This window comes from Anomaloglossus baeobatrachus, chromosome 7, assembly GCF_048569485.1.
Source record: "Anomaloglossus baeobatrachus isolate aAnoBae1 chromosome 7, aAnoBae1.hap1, whole genome shotgun sequence".
NCBI lineage: Eukaryota > Metazoa > Chordata > Amphibia > Anura > Aromobatidae > Anomaloglossus > Anomaloglossus baeobatrachus.
Window position 1 is genome coordinate 35,435,127 of NC_134359.1, and position 22,997 is coordinate 35,458,123.

The 22,997-nt window shown below is 55.2% G+C and overlaps 1 protein-coding gene across 2 annotated transcripts in view; it reads left to right on the forward strand.

Annotated features, from left to right (window-relative positions):
- RIF1 (replication timing regulatory factor 1) overlaps positions 1 to 22,997 on the forward strand; it is a 234,742-nt gene that overhangs the window by 114,175 nt on the left and 97,570 nt on the right. The window lies entirely within an intron of this gene.

Genomic DNA, 22,997 nt, shown 5'->3' on the forward strand with positions numbered 1-22,997 from the left:
TGTGGGCGGCGAACATCCACTTCCTGGAGTGGGAGAGATGTTCGGCGTCACAGCGACGTCACGCGGCAGCCGGCCAATAGAAGCGGAGGGGCGGAGCTAAGTGGGACGTAAACATCCCGCCCACCTCCTTCCTTCCGCATTGCCGCGGAACGCAGGTAAGATCTGTTCATCGTTCCCGGGGTGTCACACACTGCGATGTATGCTGCCTCGGGAACATTGAACAACCCGACGTGCAATTTTAAGGAAATGAACGATGTGCGTGCGATGAACGGTTTTATGTTCAATCGCACAGAGGTTTCACATGCTACAATGTAACTAACGATGCCGGATGTGCGTCACTTACGACGTGACCCCGCCGACACATCGTTAGATTTGTTGTAGCGTGTAAAGCCCGCTTAAGACCTGATGAGACTGGTGTAACTAATATAATGTCTAAGTGGCTGTATAATCCTGATATTAATCCCTTCACGACCGGCCAATTTTTCGCTCTCAGCTTTTGTTTTTGTTTTTTTTCGCCATTCTTCTTCCGAGAGGCGTAACTTTATTTTATATTTCGGTCAATATGGTCATGTGAGGGCTTGTTTTTTGCGGAACAAGCAGTACTTTAAAATTAAATCAAGAGTTTTATCATACAGTGTACTGGAAAACTGCAAAATTCCAAATGTGGAAAAATTGCAAAAAAAAAAAAAAATGCAATTGCACTATTGTTTTTGAGATTTTATTCACTGTGTTCACTATATGGTAAAACTGATGTGTGGGTGTGATGCCTCAGGTCGGTGCAAGTTTGTAGACACCAAACATGAATAGCTTTACCTTTTAGCTAAGGGGTTTTACGCCATTTTCCGTGACTTCGTAGTGTTCTCAATTTTTGTTATCTATGGCCCAGTGACTACTTATTTTCTTCGGCGCTCCATTGGGAGACCCAGACGATTGGGTGTATAGCACTGCCTCCGGAGGCCACACAAAGCAATTACACTAAAAAGTGTAAGGCCCCTCCCCTTCTGGCTATACACCCCCAGTGGGATCACTGGCTCACCAGTTTTCTGCTTTGTGTGAAGGAGGTCAGACATCCACGCATAGCTCCACTGTTTAGTCAGCAGTAGCTGCTGACTATGTCGGATGGAAGAAAAGAGGGCCCATATGGGGCCCCCAGCATGCTCCCTTCTTACCCCACTTGTGGTTTGTAAGGTTGAGGTACCCATTGCGGGTACGGAGGCTGGAGCCCACATGCTGTTTTCCTTCCTCATCCCCCTGAGGGGCTCTGCGGAAGTGGGATCTTACCGGCCCCCAAGCCCTGAGGCCGGGCTCCATCCACAGACCCAGTGAACCTGCTGGATTCGGAGCGGGGTACCGTTCAGGGACAAGGCCCTGCAACTTTCAGGTACTCTGTGTCCCCGTACAGGCAGGCACGCACACGCCAGACTTGCTGGGTGTGTTAGTGCGCCGGGGACAGTAGCGTTGCACGCTGGGTTTGAGTCACAGCAGTTCGGCTGTGTGACTTCAGGTGATGGGAACTACCGCGCCGGCCACTCTTGGAGCGGCGGCGCGGATGGGACTTGTAGTGCGCCGGGGACTTAGCGCCGACCGCGCTTTTACGGCGGCGGCGCTTATAACTTTAGTCCCCGGCTTTTGCGGCCTAGCTCCGCTTCGTTCCCGCCCCCTCCCTGTCAATCAGGGAAAGGGAGAGACGCTGTGCAATCGTCAGCGCCGAGGGCTGGAGCCTTATTTACATGCTCCAGCCCTCTCACTAGGCACAGGGGGACGCAGGTTTCCCGCTTTTAGTCTGAGCACGCCCAGGGCCCGCCCCCCCCCCTCCACAGACGCCGGCAGCCATTCCTCCATGCAGTCTGGCTGGAGGACGGACACAGGCTCTGGGAGACCCAGACTAGGGATTTCTGGCGACCACACACCCGCGTTTGGCGGGCGGTAAGCAGCACAGTAGTGCTGGCCCCACTAGTGCCACAGTGTTGTATTGTATTTCTGTACCAGATATATATATATATATACTGCACTGTTCGGTCGCTTCTTGGCTGTATACCCTATATTGCTCTGGGAAGACAACAACATGTCATCCACAAAACGCAAGGGTGCCAAGGCAAGGGCTGCTTACACTGCTTGTACAGTATGTGGGGCTAATCTACCAGCAGGCTCCAACGACTCTCATTGTGTGCAATGTTCAGTCCCAGTGGCACTTCGTCAGCCAGAGCCTATGGTGATGGTAGCCCAGGCAGAGTCGCCTGCGAACCCTGCCCCGGTGACGGGGTCAGAATTTGCAGTTTTTGCTGATAAAATGTCTGTGACTATGACAAAAATCCTGGAAACCTTGCAGTCCAGGCCAGTTGCTCAGACCATGGACACTGCTGTGTCTATCTTCCCCGGCCCCCCTCAGCTGGAATTAATCCGTAATTCAAGGGGGTCCCAGGCATCACAGGCTGAGGGCTCTGACTCCGATGACAGTCCCAGTCCGCCTAAGCGAGCTCGCTGGGAGAGACCCTCCACGTCATCACGCGGATCAGGGTCTCAGCGAGAAGGGTCTCTATATGATGACTCAGAGGTGGGTGATCAGGAGTCTTGTCCTGACGCCGCACTCAATTTGGATACGCCAGATGGTGACGCCATGGTAAATTACCTTATAGCGGCCATCAATAGGCTGTTGGATATTTCTCCCCCAGCCCCTTCTGCAGAGGAGGCAGCTGCCCAGCAGGAGAAATTCCATTTCCTGTATCCCAAGCGTAAATTGAGTACTTTTCTGGACCACTCTGACTTCAGAGAATCCATCCAGAAACACAATACTTATCCGGACAAGCGTTTTTCTAAACGCCTTAAGGATACACGTTATCCTTTTCCCCCTGACGTGGTCAAACGCTGGACCCAGTGTCCAAAAGTGGACCCTCCAATATCCAGGCTTGCAGCTAGATCCATAGTTGCAGTGGAGGATGGGGCTTCACTTAAAGATGCCAATGACAGACACATGGACCTTTGGTTGAAATCTGTCTATGAAGCTATCGGCGCGTCGTTTGCTCCAGCATTCGCGGCCGTGTGGGCGCTCCAAGCTATTTCCGCTGGTCTGGCACAGGTGGACTCTCTCATACGTCCAGCAGTGCCGCAAGTGGCGTCCCTAACTACGCAAATGTCTGCGTTTGCGACCTACGCTATCAATGCGGTACTGGACTCTACGAGCCGTACCTCAATGGCATCCGCCAACTCTGTAGTTTTGCGCAGAGCCTTGTGGTTAAAAGAATGGAAAGCAGATTCTGCTTCTAAAAAATGTTTAACCAGCTTGCCATTATCTGGAGACACTGTTTGGTGAGCAATTGGCGGAAATCATTAAACAGTCCAAAGGTAAGGACTCCTCCTTACCCCAGCCCAGATCAAGCAAACCTCCACAGAGGAAGTGGCAGTCAAAGTTTCGGTCCTTTCGAGGCTCGGGCAAGCCCCAATTCTCCTCGTCCAAAGGGACTCAGAAAGAGCAAAGGAGCTCTGATTCCTGGCGGGCTCACTCACGCCCCAAGAAAGCAACCGGAGGTACCGCTTCCAAGGCGGCTGCCTCATGACTTTCGGCCGCCTCCCTCCGCATCCTCGGTCGGTGGCAGGCTCTCCCGCTTTTGCGACATTTGGCTGCCACAGGTCAAAGACCGGTGGGTAACAGACATTTTGTCTCACGGGTACAGGATAGAGTTCAGTTCTCGTCCTCCGCCTCGGTTCTTCAGAACTTCCCCACATCCCGACCGAGCAGATGCCCTTCTGCAGGCGGTGAATTCTCTAAGAGCAGAAGGAGTGGTGGTCCCTGTTCCTCTTCAGGAACGAGGTCAAGGTTTTTACTCCAATCTCTTTGTGGTGCCAAAAAAGGACGGCTCATTCCATCCTGTTCTGGACCTAAAACTGCTCAACAAGCATGTGAACGCCAGGCGGTTCCGGATGGAATCCCTCCGCTCAGTCATTGCCTCAATGTCTCAAGGAGATTTCCTAGCATCAATAGACATCAAAGATGCTTATCTCCACGTGCCGATTGCTACAGAGCACCAACGCTTTCTACGCTTCGTGATAGGAGACGACCATCTTCAGTTCGTAGCTCTGCCATTTGGTCTGGCGACAGCCCCACGGGTTTTCACCAAGGTCATGGCGGCAGTGGTAGCAGTCTTGCACTCTCAGGGACACTCGGTGATCCCTTACTTGGACGATCTACTGGTCAAGGCACCCTCTCAAGAGGCATGCCAACTCAGCTTGACTGTTGCACTGGAGACTCTCCAGACGTTCGGGTGGATCATCAACTTCTCAAAGTCAAATCTGTCACCGACCCAATCACTAACGTATCTTGGCATGGAGTTTCATACTCTCTCAGCGATAGTGAAGCTTCCGCTGGACAAGCAGCGGTCTCTACAGACTGGGGTGCAGGCTCTCCTTCAAAGTCAGTCGCATTCCTTAAGACGCCTCATGCACTTCCTCGGGAAGATGGTGGCGGCAATGGAGGCGGTTCCGTTTGCGCAGTTTCATCTGCGCCCACTTCAATGGGACATTCTCCGCCAATGGGACGGGAAGTCAACATCCCTGGACAGGAAAGTCTCCCTTTCCCAGACGGCCAAGGACTCTCTGCAGTGGTGGCTTCTTCCCACCTCATTATCACAGGGAAGATCCTTCCTACCACCGTCTTGGGCGGTGGTCACGACAGACGCGAGTCTGTCGGGGTGGGGAGCAGTTTTTCTCCACCACAGGGCTCAGGGTACGTGGACTCAGCAGGAGTCCACCCTTCAGATCAATGTTCTGGAAATCAGAGCAGTGTATCTTGCCCTACTAGCCTTCCAGCAGTGGCTGGAAGGAAGGCAGATCCGAATTCAGTCGGACAACTCCACAGCGGTGGCTTACATCAACCACCAAGGGGGGACACGCAGTCGGCAAGCCTTCCAGGAAGTCCGGCGGATTCTGATGTGGGTGGAAGCCAGGGCCTCCACCATATCCGCAGTTCACATCCCCGGCGTAGAAAACTAGGAAGCAGACTTCCTCAGTCGCCAGGGCATGGACGCAGGGGAATGGTCCCTTCACCCGGACGTGTTTCAGGAAATCTGTCGCCGATGGGGAAGGCCGGACGTCGACCTAATGGCGTCCCGGCACAACAACAAGGTCCCAACCTTCATGGCACGGTCTCGCGATCAAAGAGCTCTGGCGGCAGACGCCCTAGTGCAAGATTGGTCGCAGTTCCGGCTCCCTTATGTGTTTCCACCTCTGGCACTCTTGCCCAGAGTGCTACGCAAGATCAGATCCGATTGCAGCCGCGTCATACTTGTCGCCCCAGACTGGCCGAGGAGGGCGTGGTATCCGGATCTGTGGCATCTCACGGTCGGCCAACCGTGGGCACTACCAGACCGACCAGACTTACTGTCCCAAGGGCCGTTTTTCCATCGGAATTCTGCGGCCCTGAACCTGACTGTGTGGCCATTGAGTCCTGGATCCTAGCGTCTTCAGGACTATCCCAAGGGGTCGTTGTCACCATGAGACAGGCTAGGAAGCCCACGTCCGCTAAAATCTACCACAGAACGTGGAGGATATTCTTATCCTGGTGCTCTGCTCAGGGAGTGTCTCCCTGGCCATTTGCATTGCCTACCTTTCTTTCTTTCCTGCAATCTGGGTTAGAAAAAGGTTTGTCGCTCGGCTCCCTTAAAGGTCAGGTCTCGGCGCTATCCGTCTTTTTTCAGAGGCGTTTGGCACGCCTTCCTAAGGTGCGCACGTTCCTACAGGGGGTTTGCCATATTGTACCCCCGTACAAGCGGCCGTTAGATCCATGGGATCTGAACAGGGTACTAGTTGCCCTCCAGAAGCCGCCCTTCGAGCCTCTGAGGGAGGTTTCACTTTCTAGACTATCACAGAAAGTGGCTTTTCTGGTAGCGATCACATCTCTTCGGAGAGTGTCTGAGCTAGCAGCGCTGTCATCCAAGGCTCCCTTCCTGGTCTTCCACCAGGACAAGGTAGTGCTGCGCCCCATTCAGGAGTTTCTCCCGAAGGTGGTATCCTCTTTTCATCTTAATCAGGATATCTCTTTGCCTTCGTTTTGTCCTCATGCAGTTCATCGGTATGAGAAGGATTTACATTTGTTAGATCTGGTGAGAGCACTCAGAATCTACATTTCCCGCACGGCGCCCTTGCGCCGTTCGGATGCACTCTTTGTCCTTGTCGCTGGTAAGCGCAAAGGGTCGCAGGCTTCTAAGGCCACCCTGGCTCGATGGATCAAAGAACCAATTCTTGAAGCCTACCTGTGAGGCAAATCCCGGGATATGAAGATGAATTATGACTCCAGTCATAATCCCTCATCACTCCCTGGCAGTGCCCCCCTCCCTTCTTGTTCTCAGTGTTCCACTTACACCTCCATGGCCATGTCCTGTGATATGGAGATGAGGTGGTGTGGGAACAATGGACACAGGATGACTCCCTGCCGTCACCCTGTAACAAGAGTTGTATCTCATTAGCAAGGCTATGGAAATAGCCAGACAGAACGACTCCAGTAAAAAATGGTTCATATCTCGCAAGCCATATTTCCGATAAATATGGCAACCATAAAAATGGTGTCTCCGCATGCGGACGATGCCGGCACACCCTTTTTATGGGAGCAGGACATTGGGAAATGCCCCAGGCGTGATATCAGCCAATGGTGAACTGGCAGACAGGTCATGAGTCCCCTCGTTCTGTAGCTAAATTCATAACTGTCACAATGAGAGCATTGGCGTCCGCCTACGACGCTCCCAGGCAAAGTTATGGCCATATTCCATGTTGTGGATTTTGTCCATAACTCCAGCCAGGGGTGGAGCAGTGCTCCCTCTGAGGTCACTAAGGTAGGAGGGGACCTGGACTTGCCCAGGTTGATAACCCTACTTCGGCCATTTTCCAGTGTTCTTTTCGCTGGGGGCACATGTAGGAAACATCTGTGGGAAGGATCCTAGAAACCTGGGTACAGCGCCCCCCTGTGGCCAGACGCAACAAGGTAACTGCTGGAACTGTGTATGCCTGTTTGTAACCCATGCTTTGATTGTAACTGTACTCTGACATAACTGTATATTCTGTAGATTCCCTATTGTATATATTGTAGTTCTAGTGTGCTTTAGGCTGATTAAATTATATAATTAATCTTGGGCTGTTCTGTTATCTCGATCTTGAATCCCACGTCTGTGTGTTCGGCTAATAGTTACCGTAAATCGGTTGGTGGCAGCGAATTGTGCCAAGGATTATTGTGGGAAGGCCAGTGAGATTCGGGGAGATTTTATATATTCCGCCCGCGGAGGTCGGGGGAATATATACCTTACTCTCACCGGGGACCCTTCAATAATCGGCATAAGTAGTATAGCGGCCTCCTTGCTTATGGTCGGGCAATTCCATAATTGGCCTGACTATAAGAGGGGCGCTAGAGAGCGCGTCACGTGCTCTGTCTGTCGGTCGGGAGGTATAAAGGAGGGGTGACCCCCACTTGTTACCCCCCGATTGTGACGTACTGGTAGCCAGCGCGGGGGATTTCTGAGTGACCCCCCCGGTGGTTTGTGACATATTGGTGGCATAGCGGTGGGATCGAGATAATAGTGTGTGTGAGTGTGAGACCCATACTCCCAGACACTAAAGACTGCCTGCAGCAGCTGTGGCTGCTGGGGTCTTCAGACTAGCTCAACACTAGAGTGTCAGAGTGCAGATACTGTAAGGTGTGTGGAGGCATCAGGTGTCAGTTCTGTGTCAGTGACCAAAAGTCTGCAAGAATGGCTGATGGCACCAGGAGCAGAGCTATGCAACTGGCCAATGCTAAGGCAGGAGCCGAAGAGAGGGAGGACGGTGCTGTGGACAGTAATGAGGAGGTTGCCCACGAGTCCTCCAGGAGCTCGACGCCAGAAAACAGCTCTGCAGAGGACATTGCACAACCTAGCAATTATGGACAAGATGAGGAGCAGCTCACCCAAGGGTCCTCAACGAGCCAGATGCCAGCCCTCCGCTCTGCAATGGACAGTGAAGCACCAGGCTCCGCAGCGGGCCGCAGATCACCACGTGCCATTCCACCGAGCCTGGGAGGCTCGGATAGCCTTCTTCAAATGGCTATGGCCCTTCTCCAGGCTGGAGACCAGAAAGGCTACAAGGAACTCCTGGCAGAGCGCAGGGCAGAGCGGCAGGCAGCGCGTGATGCTGAGGCTGCGGAGCGGCAAGCAGCGCGTGAAGAGCGCCAGGCAGAGCGTGAGGCTGCGGAGCGACAGGCAGACCGTGACTACCAGCTGCATCTAGCCAAGCTCCAGCCCTCATCAGCCACACGTGACCTTCAAGACACCAAACTTCCAAAGGTCCGTGTTGAGGACTTCCCAGTGCTGGAGAAGGATGGAGACTTGGACTCTTTCTTGACTGCTTTTGAACGGACTTGCTTGCAGCACCATCTGGACAAGGACCAGTGGGCCAAATACCTGACCCCCCGTTTAAGGGGTAAGGCCCTGGATATCCTTGGGGACTTGCCTGCTGAGGCAGATCAGGGCTACGACACCATCAAGCGGGCCCTGATCCAACAGTACAACCTCACTCCGGAGTCCTACCGCAAGAAGTTCCGGACCCTGCAGAAGGGACCAAAGGACTCCTGGGCTGACCACCGGCGGGCCCTTGCCCGAGCTGCCGACCACTGGACCCAAGGCCTGCAGCTTTCCACCGGACCAGAGATCCTGGACTTGGTCATCACGGAGCAACTCTTGTGGAACTGCCCTGAGGATCTCCGCCAGTTCATCCGAGACCAGAAGCCAAAGGGGTCCACGGCTACAGCTGCCCTTGCCGATGACTACACCAACAACCGGGCCCCTGAGGCCAGGAGAGCGGCCACCAGCAGCACCTGGAGAGGGGGTAAGATGAATTCTGCGACTGCCCCACCTGCCCCTAGACTGCAGGGGGTGTCCCCCTCAACTCCCCTCTCCAGGCCCGTGGCAGAGCCAAGACGGTGCCACCAGTGCAACCTACCTGGACACTTCAAGGCCATGTGCCCTCAGCGTCCCAAGGCCCCGGCTCCGTCCCCGTCCCAAGGGCCGCCCAAGGTGTATTGTGTGGGTGGGGGTGGTGGTAGGTCCCTGGACAGCTTCCAACCTGTCACCGTCGGCCGGTCTGTGACCATGGGACTGCGAGACAGCGCCTCGGAGGTGACTCTGGTGCGGCCGGAGATGGTGTCCCCCCAAGACTTGATCCCTGGAAAAACCCTCGCTGTCTCCGGGATTGGAGGCATTGACCCGGCGCTGCCTGTTGCTGACATTTATGTGGACTGGGGCGCAGGGCGAGGGGTGAGGGAGGTGGGGGTAACTGATCGGATCCCCGCAAACGTGCTACTTGGGACAGATTTGGGGCAGATAACCTCCCAGTTTGGGCCCCCCCCAAGGGCTGAACCTTCAGCCCGTACTGACATGACTCCTAACAATGTTAATGTGTTATCTATGAATGATGTAATTGAGGAGGGAGTGAACTCTGATATTTCTGCTTGCACAGACACCATAGACACACACTCAGCTGCAGCTGTGACAGGGGAGGGGGTCAGAGAAAGGTGTGACAATGCCTCTACAAGTAATCAGCCTGTGAGCTGGGATCTGCTGCCCTCTGCAGGGATAAGCAGAGAGCAGGGTGCTGCAGGGGGAGGACCAGTGTGTGGGGTGGGGGCTACCACAGCAAATGTGGGGTCCCCAGAGATTTCACAGCGGGGTTCTGTTGCTGCAGGAGGGGAACAGGCAGGTGAGATTGGGGCCGGTCCAGGAGCGGAAGTGCTCCCAGGTAAGATCTCGGTGCATGGTTCCCCCACAACCGGGGTGTCAGGAAGCCAGGTAGGTCTGCCTGAACCGGCGACTTGGTCAGGAACGGAGGAGGAGCAGGCACGACCCACGGTCGCAGCGGCTGTGGCCGCTGTCACCCGCAGTGGGAGTGCTGGAAGCCAAGGGGCCTCCCGGAGGTCCGATAGCTCTTCCCCTTCTGACCAAGTGGCAGCCGAGTCAGGTGGAGGCCAGGACACAGGTCCCGGGGTACTGACCGAAGATGTGACAGTCTCGTCGATTCTGGCCACATCTAGTCAGGGGTTTCAGGCAGCGTTAGAAGCTGACGACAGCCTGAAAGCTCTTAAGGAGCAGGCGGCCCAGCCTCCCTCGGACTCGGACCCGGAGCGAGTGGTCTGGGACCAAGGACGGCTGTACCGGGCCATGGTCCAGCAGGGTTCACCGGAGGCGTGGCCCAGGGACCGACAGTTGGTGGTACCCTATCCGTTCCGGACGGAGTTGTTGCGGATCGCACATGAGATTCCGATGGCCGGACACCTAGGAATCGCTAAGACCAAGGCCAGGTTAAACCAGCATTTCTACTGGCCAAAAATGGGGGCCGATGTGGCTGCCTACTGCCGTTCGTGTGAAACCTGTCAGAGAGTGGGGAAGGCGGGGCCACGCCCCAAAGCCCCACTGGTATCTCTGCCCATCATCGATGAGCCTTTCAGGAGGGTGGCTGTGGATCTGGTCGGCCCGCTGGCCATCCCCAGCAGCTCCGGGAAACGCTTCATACTGACGGTAGTGGACTATGCCACCCGGTACCCAGAAGCAGTGGCCTTGTCGTCCATTCGGGCTGACAAGGTGGCCACCGCATTGCTGGAGATTTTCTCCCGAGTGGGTTTTCCCCAGGAAATGCTCACTGACCGGGGGACCCAATTCATGTCCCAGCTGATGGAGGCCCTCTGTAAGCAAGTCCAGGTGCGACATCTGGTGGCCAGCCCGTACCATCCACAGACTAATGGCCTGTGCGAGCGGTTCAATGGCACCTTAAAGCAGATGCTTAAGATGTTGGTCGACTCCCATGGGCGTGACTGGGAGCGGTATCTCCCACACCTGTTATTTGCTTACCGGGAGGTTCCACAGGCCTCAACAGGATTCTCACCGTTTGAGCTCCTGTACGGGCGACGTGTGCGGGGCCCCCTGGCTCTGGTGAAAGAGGCTTGGGAAGGGGATTTGGCCACCCCTGGAGTGTCGGTTATCGAGTATGTCATGCGCTTCCGGGACAAAATGCAGGCCTTGACGCAACTGGTACACGACAATATGGCTCAAGCCCAGGCCGATCAGAAGCGTTGGTACGACCAGAACGCTTGTGAGAGGACCTACCAAGTGGGTCAAAAGGTGTGGGTACTGGTCCCCGTACCACAGGACAAGCTTCAGGCAGCCTGGGAAGGCCCATACCTCGTGTACCAGCAGCTCAACCCTGTGACGTACCTGGTCACCCTGGACCCTGCCCGTGGAAGGCGGAAGCCCTTCCATGTGAACATGATGAAGGCACATCATGAGCGGGAGGCATGTGCGCTCCCCGTGTGCAACCTGCCCGAGGAGGGAGAAGCGGAAACCCTCTTGGATATGCTAGCCCAGGTTAGGGCAGGCGGATCCATTGAGGATGTGGAGGTTGGCCACCAGCTCTTGGAGGACCAACGGTCCCAGCTGTGGGCCACCCTACACCCCTTCCGGGGGTTGTTTACCAACCAGCCCGGAAGGACTGACTTGGCTGTCCATCACGTGGACACTGGGGATCATCCCCCGATCCGGCGTTCAGCATATCGGGTCTCCCTGGAGGTGCAGCAACACATGCGCCAGGAGATTGACGAGATGCTGAAGCTGGGGGTGATCCAGGCATCCAACAGCGCTTGGGCCTCGCCTGTAGTCCTCGTCCCTAAGAAGGACCGAACCACTCGGTTCTGCGTGGACTACAGGGGGCTCAATGCGGTCACGGTCGCCGATGCGTACCCAATGCCACGCATCGATGACCTGCTCGATCAGTTGGCCGGGGCTCAGTACCTGACCATCATGGATCTGAGCCGGGGATATTGGCAGATCCCCCTGACTCGCAAGGCCAGGGAACGCTCTGCCTTTATTACCCCATTTGGACTGTACGAGTCCACGGTGATGCCATTCGGGATGAGGAATGCCCCTGCCACTTTCCAGCGGATGGTCAACACCCTGCTCAAGGGACTTGAAGGGTACGCGGCCGCGTACCTGGATGACATTGCCGTCTTCAGTCCCACCTGGGAGGACCACCTAGAGCATCTAGCACAGGTGCTCAGGCGGATCCACCGGGCAGGTTTGACCATCAAGCCGGGAAAGTGTCAGCTGGCCATGAGCGAGGTCCAGTACCTCGGTCACCGGGTAGGTGGGAGAACACTGAAGCCCGAGCCTGAGAAAGTGGAAGCCATCGCATCCTGGCCCACCCCCAGGACCAAGAAGCAGGTGATGTCCTTCTTGGGGACCGCTGGGTACTATAGGAGGTTTGTTCCATGCTATAGTAGCCTGGCAAAGCCCTTGACGGACCTCACCAAGAAGAAGCTGCCCTCTGCAGTCGATTGGACAATGGACTGCGAGACAGCCTTCCGGGCCCTAAAGGACGCCCTGTCCAGCCCGCCCGTGCTACAGGCAGCCGACTTCACGCGGCCGTTTGTAGTACAGACCGACGCCAGTGACTTCGGCCTCGGTGCGGTGCTCAGCCAGGTGGACTCTGCGAGCCAAGAGCACCCAGTCTTGTACCTGAGCAGGAAGCTGTTACCAAGGGAAGTTGCCTATTCCACGATGGAGAAGGAGTGCCTGGCCATAGTGTGGGCCCTGCAGCGTCTGCAACCCTATCTATACGGGCGCCACTTCATCGTGGAGACGGACCACAATCCCCTCAGCTGGTTGCACACCGTCTCTGGGACGAATGGGCGATTGTTGCGATGGAGCCTTGCGCTCCAGTGTGAGGCAAATCCCGGGATATGAAGATGAATTATGACTCCAGTCATAATCCCTCATCACTCCCTGGCAGTGCCCCCTCCCTTCTTGTTCTCAGTGTTCCACTTACACCTCCATGGCCATGTCCTGTGATATGGAGATGAGGTGGTGTGGGAACAATGGACACAGGATGACTCCCTGCCGTCACCCTGTAGTAGGAGCTGCTATCTAATTAGCAAGGCTCTGGAAGTATCCAGACAGAACGACTCCAGTAAAAAATGGTTCATATCTCGCAAGCCATATTTCCGATAAATATGGCAACCATAAAAATGGTGTCCCCGCATGCGGACGATGCCGGCACACCCTTTTTATGGGAGCAGGACATTGGGAAATGCCCCAGGCGTGATATCAGCCAATGGGGAACTGGCAGACAGGTCATGAGTCCCCTAGTTCTGTAGCTAAATTCATAACTGTCACAATGAGAGCATTGGCGTCCGCCTACGACGCTCCCAGGCAAAGTTATGGCCCATATTCCATGTTGGGATATTGTCCATAACTCAAGCCAGGGGTGGAGCAGTGTTCCCTGTGAGGTCACGAAGGTAGGAGGGGACCTGGATCTGCCCAGGTTGATAACCCTACTTCGGCCATTTTCCAGGGTTCTTTCCGCTGGGGGCACGTGTAGGAAACATCTGTGGGAAGGATCCTAGAAACCTGGCCTACAGCGCCCCCCTGTGGCCAGACGCAACAAGGTAACTGCTGGAACTGTGTATGCCTGTTTGTAACCCATGCTTTGATTGTAACTGTACTCTGACATATGTATATTCTGTAGATTCCCTATTGTATATATTGTAGTTTCTAGTGTGCTTTAGGCTGATTAAATTATATAATTAATCTTGGGCTGTTCTGTTATCTCGATCTTGAATCCCACGTCTGTGTGTTCGGCTAATAGTTACCGTAAATCGGTTGGTGGCAGCGAATTGTGCCAAGGATTATTGTGGGGAGGCCAGTGAGATTCGGGGAGATTTTATATATTCCGCCCGCGGAGGTCGGGGGAATATATACCTTACTCTCACCGGGGACCCTTCAATAATCGGCATAAGTAGTATAGCGGCCTCCTTGCTTATGGTCGGGCAATTCCATAATTGGCCTGACTATAAGAGGGGCGCTAGAGAGCGCGTCACGTGCTCGGTCTGTCGGTCGGGAGGTATAAAGGAGGGGTGACCCCCACTTGTTACCCCCCGATTGTGACGTACTGGTAGCCAGCGCGGGGGATTTCTGAGTGACCCCCCCGGTGGTTTGTGACATATTGGTGGCATAGCGGTGGGATCGAGATAATAGTGTGTGTGAGTGTGAGACCCATACTCCCAGACACTAAAGACTGCCTGCAGCAGCTGTGGCTGCTGGGGTCTTCAGACTAGCTCAACACTAGAGTGTCAGAGTGCAGATACTGTAAGGTGTGTGGAGGCATCAGGTGTCAGTTCTGTGTCAGTGACCAAAAGTCTGCAAGAATGGCTGATGGCACCAGGAGCAGAGCTAGGCAACTGGCCAATGCTAAAGCAGGAGCCGAAGAGAGGGAGGACGGTGCTGTGGGCAGTAATGAGGAGGTTGCCCACGAGTCCTCCAGGAGCTCGACGCCAGAAAACCGTTCTGCAGAGGACAGCGCACAAGCTGGCAATTATGGACAAGATGAGGAGGAGCTCACCCAAGGTTCCTCAACGAGCCAGATGCCAGCCCTCCGCTCTGAAAGGGACAGTGAATCGCCTAGCTCTGCAGCGTGCCGCAGTTCACCACGTGCCATTCCACCGAGCCTGGGAGGCTCGGATAGCCTTCTTCAAATGGCTATGGCCCTTCTCCAGGCTGGAGACCAGAAGGGCTACAAGGAACTCCTGGCAGAGCGCAGGGCAGAGCGGCACGCAGAGCGTGAGGCTGCGGAGCGAGAGCGGCAGGCAGCGCGTGAAGAGCGAGAGCGACAGGCAGACCGTGACTACCAGCTGCAGCTAGCTCAGCTCCGGCCCTCATCAGCCACATGTGACCTTCGAGACACCAAACTTCCAAAGGTCCGTGTTGAGGACTTCCCAGTGCTGGAGAAGGATGGAGACTTGGACTCTTTCTTGACTGCTTTTGAACGGACTTGCTTGCAGCACCATCTGGACAAGGACCAGTGGGCCAAATACCTGACCCCCCGTTTAAGGGGTAAGGCCCTGGAAATCCTTGGGGACTTGCCTGCTGAGGCAGATCAGGGCTACGACACCATCAAGCGGGCCCTGATCCAACAGTACAACCTCACTCCGGAGTCCTACCGCAAGAAGTTCCGGACCCTGCAGAAGGGACCAAAGGACTCCTGGGCTGACCACCGGCGGGCACTTGCCCGAGCTGCCGACCACTGGACCCAAGGCCTGCAGCTTTCCACCGGACCGGAGATCCTGGACTTGTTCATCACGGAGCAACTCTTGTGGAACTGCCCTGAGGATCTCCGCCAGTTCATCCGAGACCAGAAGCCAAAGGGGTCCACGGCTACAGCTGCCCTGGCCGATGACTACACCAACAATCGGGCTCCTGAAGCCAGGAGAGCAGCCACCAGCAGCACCTGGAGAGGGGGTAAGATGAACTCTGCGACTGCCCCACCTGCCCCTAGACTGCAGGGGGTGTCCCCCTCAACTCCCCTCTCCAGGCCCGTGGCAGAACCAAGACGGTGCCACCAGTGCAACCTACCTGGACACTTCAAGGCCATGTGCCCTCAGCGTCCCAAGGCCCCGGCTCCGTCCCCGTCCCAAGGGCCGCCCAAGGTGTATTGTGTGGGTGGGGGTGGTGGTAGGTCCCTGGACAGCTTCCAACCTGTCACCGTCGGCCGGTCTGTGACCATAGGACTGCGAGACAGCGCCTCGGAGGTGACTCTGGTGCGGCCTGAGATGGTGTCCCCCCAAGACTTGATCCCTGGAAAAACCCTCGCTGTCTCCGGGATTGGAGGCACTGACCCGGCGCTGCCTGTTGCTGACATTTATGTGGACTGGGGCGCAGGGCGAGGGGTGAGGGAGGTGGGGGTAACTGATCGGATCCCTGCAAACGTGCTACTTGGGACAGATTTGGGGCAGATAACCTCCCAGTTTGGGCCCCAACCCAGGGCTGAACCTTCAGCCAGTACTGACATGCCTCCGGACAATGTTAATGTGTTATCTATGAATGATGTAAGGGAGGAGGGAGTGAACTCTGATATTTCTGCTTGCACAGACACCATAGACACACACACAGCTGCAGCTGTGACAGGGGAGGGGGTCAGAGAAAGGTGTGACAATGCCTCTACAAGTAATCAGCCTGTGAGCTGGGATCTGTTGCCCTCTGCAGGGATAAGCAGAGAGCAGGGTGCTGCAGGGGGAGGACCAGTGTGTGGGGTGGGGGCTACCACAGCAAATGTGGGGTCCCCAGAGATTTCACAGCGGGGTTCTGTTGCTGCAGGAGGGGAACAGGCAGGTGAGATTGGGGCCGGTCCAGGAGCGGAAGTGCTCCCAGGTAAGATCTCGGTGCATGGTTCCCCCACAACCGGGGTGTCAGGAAGCCAGGTAGGTCTGCCTGAACCGGCGACTTGGTCAGGAACGGAGGAGGAGCAGGCACGACCCACGGTCGCAGCGGCTGTGGCCGCTGTCACCCGCAGTGGGAGTGCTGGAAGCCAAGGGGCCTCCCGGAGGTCCGATAGCTCTTCCCCTTCTGACCAAGTGGCAGCCGAGTCAGGTGGAGGCCAGGACACAGGTCCCGGGGTACTGACCGAAGATGTGACAGTCTCGTCGATTCTGGCCGCATCTAGTCAGGGGTTTCAGGCAGCGTTAGAAGCTGACGACAGCCTGAAAGCTCTTAAGGAGCAGGCGGCACAGCCTCCCTCGGACTCGGACCCGGAGCGAGTGGTCTGGGACCAAGGACGGCTGTACCGGGCCACGGTCCAGCAGGGTTCACCGGAGGCGTGGCCCAGGGACCGACAGTTGGTGGTACCCTATCCGTTCCGGACGGAGTTGTTGCGGATCGCACATGAGATTCCGATGGCCGGACACCTAGGGATCGCTAAGACCAAGGCCAGGTTAAACCAGCATTTCTACTGGCCAAAAATGGGGGCCGATGTGGCTGCCTACTGCCGTTCGTGTGAAACCTGTCAGAGAGTGGGGAAGGCGGGGCCACGCCCCAAAGCCCCACTGGTATCTCTGCCAATCATCGATGAGCCTTTCAGGAGGGTGGCTGTGGATCTGGTCGGCCCGCTGGCCATCCCCAGCAGCTCCGGGAAACGCTTCATACTGACGGTAGTGGACTATGCCACCCGGTACCCAGAAGCAGTGGCCTTGTCGTCCATTCGGGCTGACAAGGTGGCCACCGCATTGCTGGAGATTTTCTCCCGAGTGGGTTTTCCCCAGGAAATGCTCACTGACCGGGGGACCCAATTCATGTCCCAGCTGATGGAGGCCCTCTGTAGGCAAGTCCAGGTGCGACATCTGGTGGCCAGCCCGTACCATCCACAGACTAATGGCCTGTGCGAGCGGTTCAATGGCACCTTAAAGCAGATGCTTAAGATGTTGGTCGACTCCCATGGGCGTGACTGGGAGCGGTATCTCCCACACCTGTTATTTGCTTACCGGGAGGTTCCACAGGCCTCAACAGGATTCTCACCGTTTGAGCTCCTGTACGGGCGACGTGTGCGGGGCCCCCTGGCTCTGGTGAAAGAGGCTTGGGAAGGGGATTTGGCCACCCCTGGAGTGTCGGTTATCGAGTATGTCATGCGCTTCCGGGACAAAATGCAGGCCTTGACGCAACTGGTACACGACAATATGGCTCAAGCCCAGGCCGATCAGAAGCGTTGGTACGACCAGAACGCTTGTGAGAGGACCTACCAAGTGGGTCAAGAGGTGTGGGTACTGGTCCCCGTACCACAGGACAAGCTTCAGGCAGCCTGGGAAGGCCCATACCTCGTGTACCAGCAGCTCAACCCTGTGACGTACCTGGTCACCCTGGACCCTGCCCGTGGAAGGCGGAAGCCCTTCCATGTGAACATGATGAAGGCACATCATGAGCGGGAGGCATGTGCGCTCCCCGTGTGCAACCTGCCCGAGGAGGGAGAAGCGGAAACCCTCTTGGATATGCTAGCCCAGGTTAGGGCAGGCGGATCCATTGAGGATGTGGAGGTTGGCCACCAGCTCTTGGAGGACCAACGGTCCCAGCTGTGGGCCACCCTACACCCCTTCCGGGGGTTGTTTACCAACCAGCCCGGAAGGACTGACTTGGCTGTCCATCACGTGGACACTGGGGATCATCCCCCGATCCGGCGTTCAGCATATCGGGTCTCCCTGGAGGTGCAGCAACACATGCGCCAGGAGATTGACGAGATGCTGAAGCTGGGGGTGATCCAGGCATCCAACAGCGCTTGGGCCTCGCCTGTAGTCCTCGTCCCTAAGAAGGACCGAACCACTCGGTTCTGCGTGGACTACAGGGGGCTCAATGCGGTCACGGTCGCCGATGCGTACCCAATGCCACGCATCGATGACCTGCTCGATCAGTTGGCCGGGGCTCAGTACCTGACCATCATGGATCTGAGCCGGGGATATTGGCAGATCCCCCTGACTCGCAAGGCCAGGGAACGCTCTGCCTTTATTACCCCATTTGGACTGTACGAGTCCACGGTGATGCCATTCGGGATGAGGAATGCCCCTGCCACTTTCCAGCGGATGGTCAACACCCTGCTCAAGGGACTTGAAGGGTACGCGGCCGCGTACCTGGATGACATTGCCGTCTTCAGTCCCACCTGGGAGGACCACCTAGAGCATCTAGCACAGGTGCTCAGGCGGATCCACCGGGCAGGTTTGACCATCAAGCCGGGAAAGTGTCAGCTGGCCATGAGCGAGGTCCAGTACCTCGGTCACCGGGTAGGTGGGAGAACACTGAAGCCCGAGCCTGAGAAAGTGGAGGCCATCGCATCCTGGCCCACCCCAGGACCAAGAAGCAGGTGATGTCCTTCTTGGGGACCGCTGGGTACTATAGGAGGTTTGTTCCATGCTATAGTAGCCTGGCAAAGCCCTTGACGGACCTCACCAAGAAGAAGCTGCCCTCTGCAGTCGATTGGACAATGGACTGCGAGACAGCCTTCCGGGCCCTAAAGGACGCCCTGTCCAGCCCGCCCGTGCTACAGGCAGCCGACTTCACGCGGCCGTTTGTAGTACAGACCGACGCCAGTGACTTCGGCCTCGGTGCGGTGCTCAGCCAGGTGGACTCTGCGAGCCAAGAGCACCCAGTCTTGTACCTGAGCAGGAAGCTGTTACCAAGGGAAGTTGCCTATTCCACGATGGAGAAGGAGTGCCTGGCCATAGTGTGGGCCCTGCAGCGTCTGCAACCCTATCTATACGGGCGCCACTTCATCGTGGAGACGGACCACAATCCCCTCAGCTGGTTGCACACCGTCTCTGGGACGAATGGGCGATTGTTGCGATGGAGCCTTGCGCTCCAGCAATACAACTTCACCATTCGCCACAAAAGGGGCCGTGACCACGGTAACGCAGACGGGCTGTCCCGACAAGGAGAGGTCGCGGACGGGCGCACGGGGGAACACCGGAGTGTGCTGCCCCCTAGCGCCCTCAAAAGGGGGGAGGTGTGAGGCAAATCCCGGGATATGAAGATGAATTATGACTCCAGTCATAATCCCTCATCACTCCCTGGCAGTGCCCCCTCCCTTCTTGTTCTCAGTGTTCCACTTACACCTCCATGGCCATGTCCTGTGATATGGAGATGAGGTGGTGTGGGAACAATGGACACAGGATGACTCCCTGCCGTCACCCTGTAGTAGGAGCTGCTATCTAATTAGCAAGGCTCTGGAAGTATCCAGACAGAACGACTCCAGTAAAAAATGGTTCATATCTCGCAAGCCATATTTCCGATAAATATGGCAACCATAAAAATGGTGTCCCCGCATGCGGACGATGCCGGCACACCCTTTTTATGGGAGCAGGACATTGGGAAATGCCCCAGGCGTGATATCAGCCAATGGGGAACTGGCAGACAGGTCATGAGTCCCCTCGTTCTGTAGCTAAATTCATAACTGTCACAATGAGAGCATTGGCGTCCGCCTACGACGCTCCCAGACAAAGTTATGGCCCATATTCCATGTTGGGATATTGTCCATAACTCAAGCCAGGGGTGGAGCAGTGTTCCCTGTGAGGTCACGAAGGTAGGAGGGGACCTGGATCTGCCCAGGTTGATAACCCTACTTCGGCCATTTTCCAGGGTTCTTTCCGCTGGGGGCACGTGTAGGAAACATCTGTGGGAAGGATCCTAGAAACCTGGCCTACAGCGCCCCCCTGTGGCCAGACGCAACAAGGTAACTGCTGGAACTGTGTATGCCTGTTTGTAACCCATGCTTTGATTGTAACTGTACTCTGACATATGTATATTCTGTAGATTCCCTATTGTATATATTGTAGTTTCTAGTGTGCTTTAGGCTGATTAAATTATATAATTAATCTTGGGCTGTTCTGTTATCTCGATCTTGAATCCCACGTCTGTGTGTTCGGCTAATAGTTACCGTAAATCGGTTGGTGGCAGCGAATTGTGCCAAGGATTATTGTGGGGAGGCCAGTGAGATTCGGGGAGATTTTATATATTCCGCCCGCGGAGGTCGGGGGAATATATACCTTACTCTCACCGGGGACCCTTCAATAATCGGCATAAGTAGTATAGCAGCCTCCTTGCTTATGGTCGGGCAATTCCATAATTGGCCTGACTATAAGAGGGGCGCTAGAGAGCGCGTCACGTGCTCGGTCTGTCGGTCGGGAGGTATAAAGGAGGGGTGACCCCCACTTGTTACCCCCCGATTGTGACGTACTGGTAGCCAGCGCGGGGGATTTCTGAGTGACCCCCCCGGTGGTTTGTGACATCCAGCAATACAACTTCACCATTCGCCACAAAAGGGGCCGTGACCACGGTAACGCAGACGGGCTGTCCCGACAAGGAGAGGTCGCGGACGGGCGCACGGGGGAACACCGGAGTGTGCTGCCCCCTAGCGCCCTCAAAAGGGGGGAGGTGTGAGGCAAATCCCGGGATATGAAGATGAATTATGACTCCAGTCATAATCCCTCATCACTCCCTGGCAGTGCCCCCTCCCTTCTTGTTCTCAGTGTTCCACTTACACCTCCATGGCCATGTCCTGTGATATGGAGATGAGGTGGTGTGGGAACAATGGACACAGGATGACTCCCTGCCGTCACCCTGTAGTAGGAGCTGCTATCTCATTAGCAAGGCTATGGAAATAGCCAGACAGAACGACTCCAGTAAAAAATGGTTCATATCTCGCAAGCCATATTTCCGATAAATATGGCAACCATAAAAATGGTGTCTCCGCATGCGGACGATGCCGGCACACCCTTTTTATGGGAGCAGGACATTGGGAAATGCCCCAGGCGTGATATCAGCCAATGGGGAACTGGCAGACAGGTCATGAGTCCCCTCGTTCTGTAGCTAAATTCATAACTGTCACAATGAGAGCATTGGCGTCCGCCTACGACGCTCCCAGGCAAAGTTATGGCCATATTCCATGTTGTGGATTTTGTCCATAACTCCAGCCAGGGGTGGAGCAGTGCTCCCTCTGAGGTCACTAAGGTAGGAGGGGACCTGGACTTGCCCAGGTTGATAACCCTACTTCGGCCATTTTCCAGTGTTCTTTTCGCTGGGGGCACATGTAGGAAACATCTGTGGGAAGGATCCTAGAAACCTGGGTACAGCGCCCCCCTGTGGCCAGACGCAACAAGGTAACTGCTGGAACTGTGTATGCCTGTTTGTAACCCATGCTTTGATTGTAACTGTACTCTGACATATGTATATTCTGTAGATTCCCTATTGTATATATTGTAGTTCTAGTGTGCTTTAGGCTGATTAAATTATATAATTAATCTTGGGCTGTTCTGTTATCTCGATCTTGAATCCCACGTCTGTGTGTTCGGCTAATAGTTACCGTAAATCGGTTGGTGGCAGCGAATTGTGCCAAGGATTATTGTGGGAAGGCCAGTGAGATTCGGGGAGATTTTATATATTCCGCCCGCGGAGGTCGGGGGAATATATACCTTACTCTCACCGGGGACCCTTCAATAATCGGCATAAGTAGTATAGCGGCCTCCTTGCTTATGGTCGGGCAATTCCATAATTGGCCTGACTATAAGAGGGGCGCTAGAGAGCGCGTCACGTGCTCTGTCTGTCGGTCGGGAGGTATAAAGGAGGGGTGACCCCCACTTGTTACCCCCCGATTGTGACGTACTGGTAGCCAGCGCGGGGGATTTCTGAGTGACCCCCCCGGTGGTTTGTGACACTACCGTTCTGCTGGGCTTCCGGTTCCATCAGGGCTGAAGGCCCATTCTACCAGAGCCGTGGGTGCGTCCTGGGCATTGCGACACCAGGCTACGGCTCAACAGGTGTGCCAGGCAGCTACCTGGTCGAGTCTGCACACTTTCACCAAACATTATCAGGTGCATACCTATGCTTCGGCGGACGCCAGCCTAGGTAGAAGAGTCCTGCAGGCGGCAGTTGCCTCCCTATAGGGGAGGGCTGTCTTGCAGCTCTAACATGAGGTATTCTTTACCCACCCAGGGACAGCTTTTGGACGTCCCAATCGTCTGGGTCTCCCAATGGAGCGCCGAAGAAGGGAATTTTGTTACTTACCGTAAATTCCTTTTCTTCTAGCTCTTATTGGGAGACCCAGCACCCGCCCTGTTGTCCTTCGGGATTTTTGGTTGTTTTTCGGGTACACATGTTGTTCATGTTGAACGGTTTTCAGTTCTCCGACGTTACTTCGGAGTGAATTTGTTTAAACCAGTTATTGGCTTTCCTCCTTCTTGCTTTTGCACTAAAACTGGTGAGCCAGTGATCCCACTGGGGGTGTATAGCCAGAAGGGGAGGGGCCTTACACTTTTTAGTGTAATTGCTTTGTGTGGCCTCCGGAGGCAGTGCTATACACCCAATCGTCTGGGTCTCCCAATAGGAGCTAGAAGAAAAGGAATTTACGGTAACAAAATTCCCTTCTTTTGCGTCTCGAGCTGACGTTTTTAATGATATCATTTTTGCGCAGATGCTGTGTTTTGATCACATATCATTGCAGTTAGCGCAAAATTTGTGGCGACCAAAAAAAACCCCATAATTTTGGCGTTTGGAAAGTTTTTGCCGCTACATTGTTTACCGATCAATTGATTGATTTTATATTTTGATCCGGCATTTCTGAACGCGGTAAAACCAAAAGTGTGTATTTTATTTTTTAACCCTTTAATTTTCAATGTTCATATGATGGTATATAAT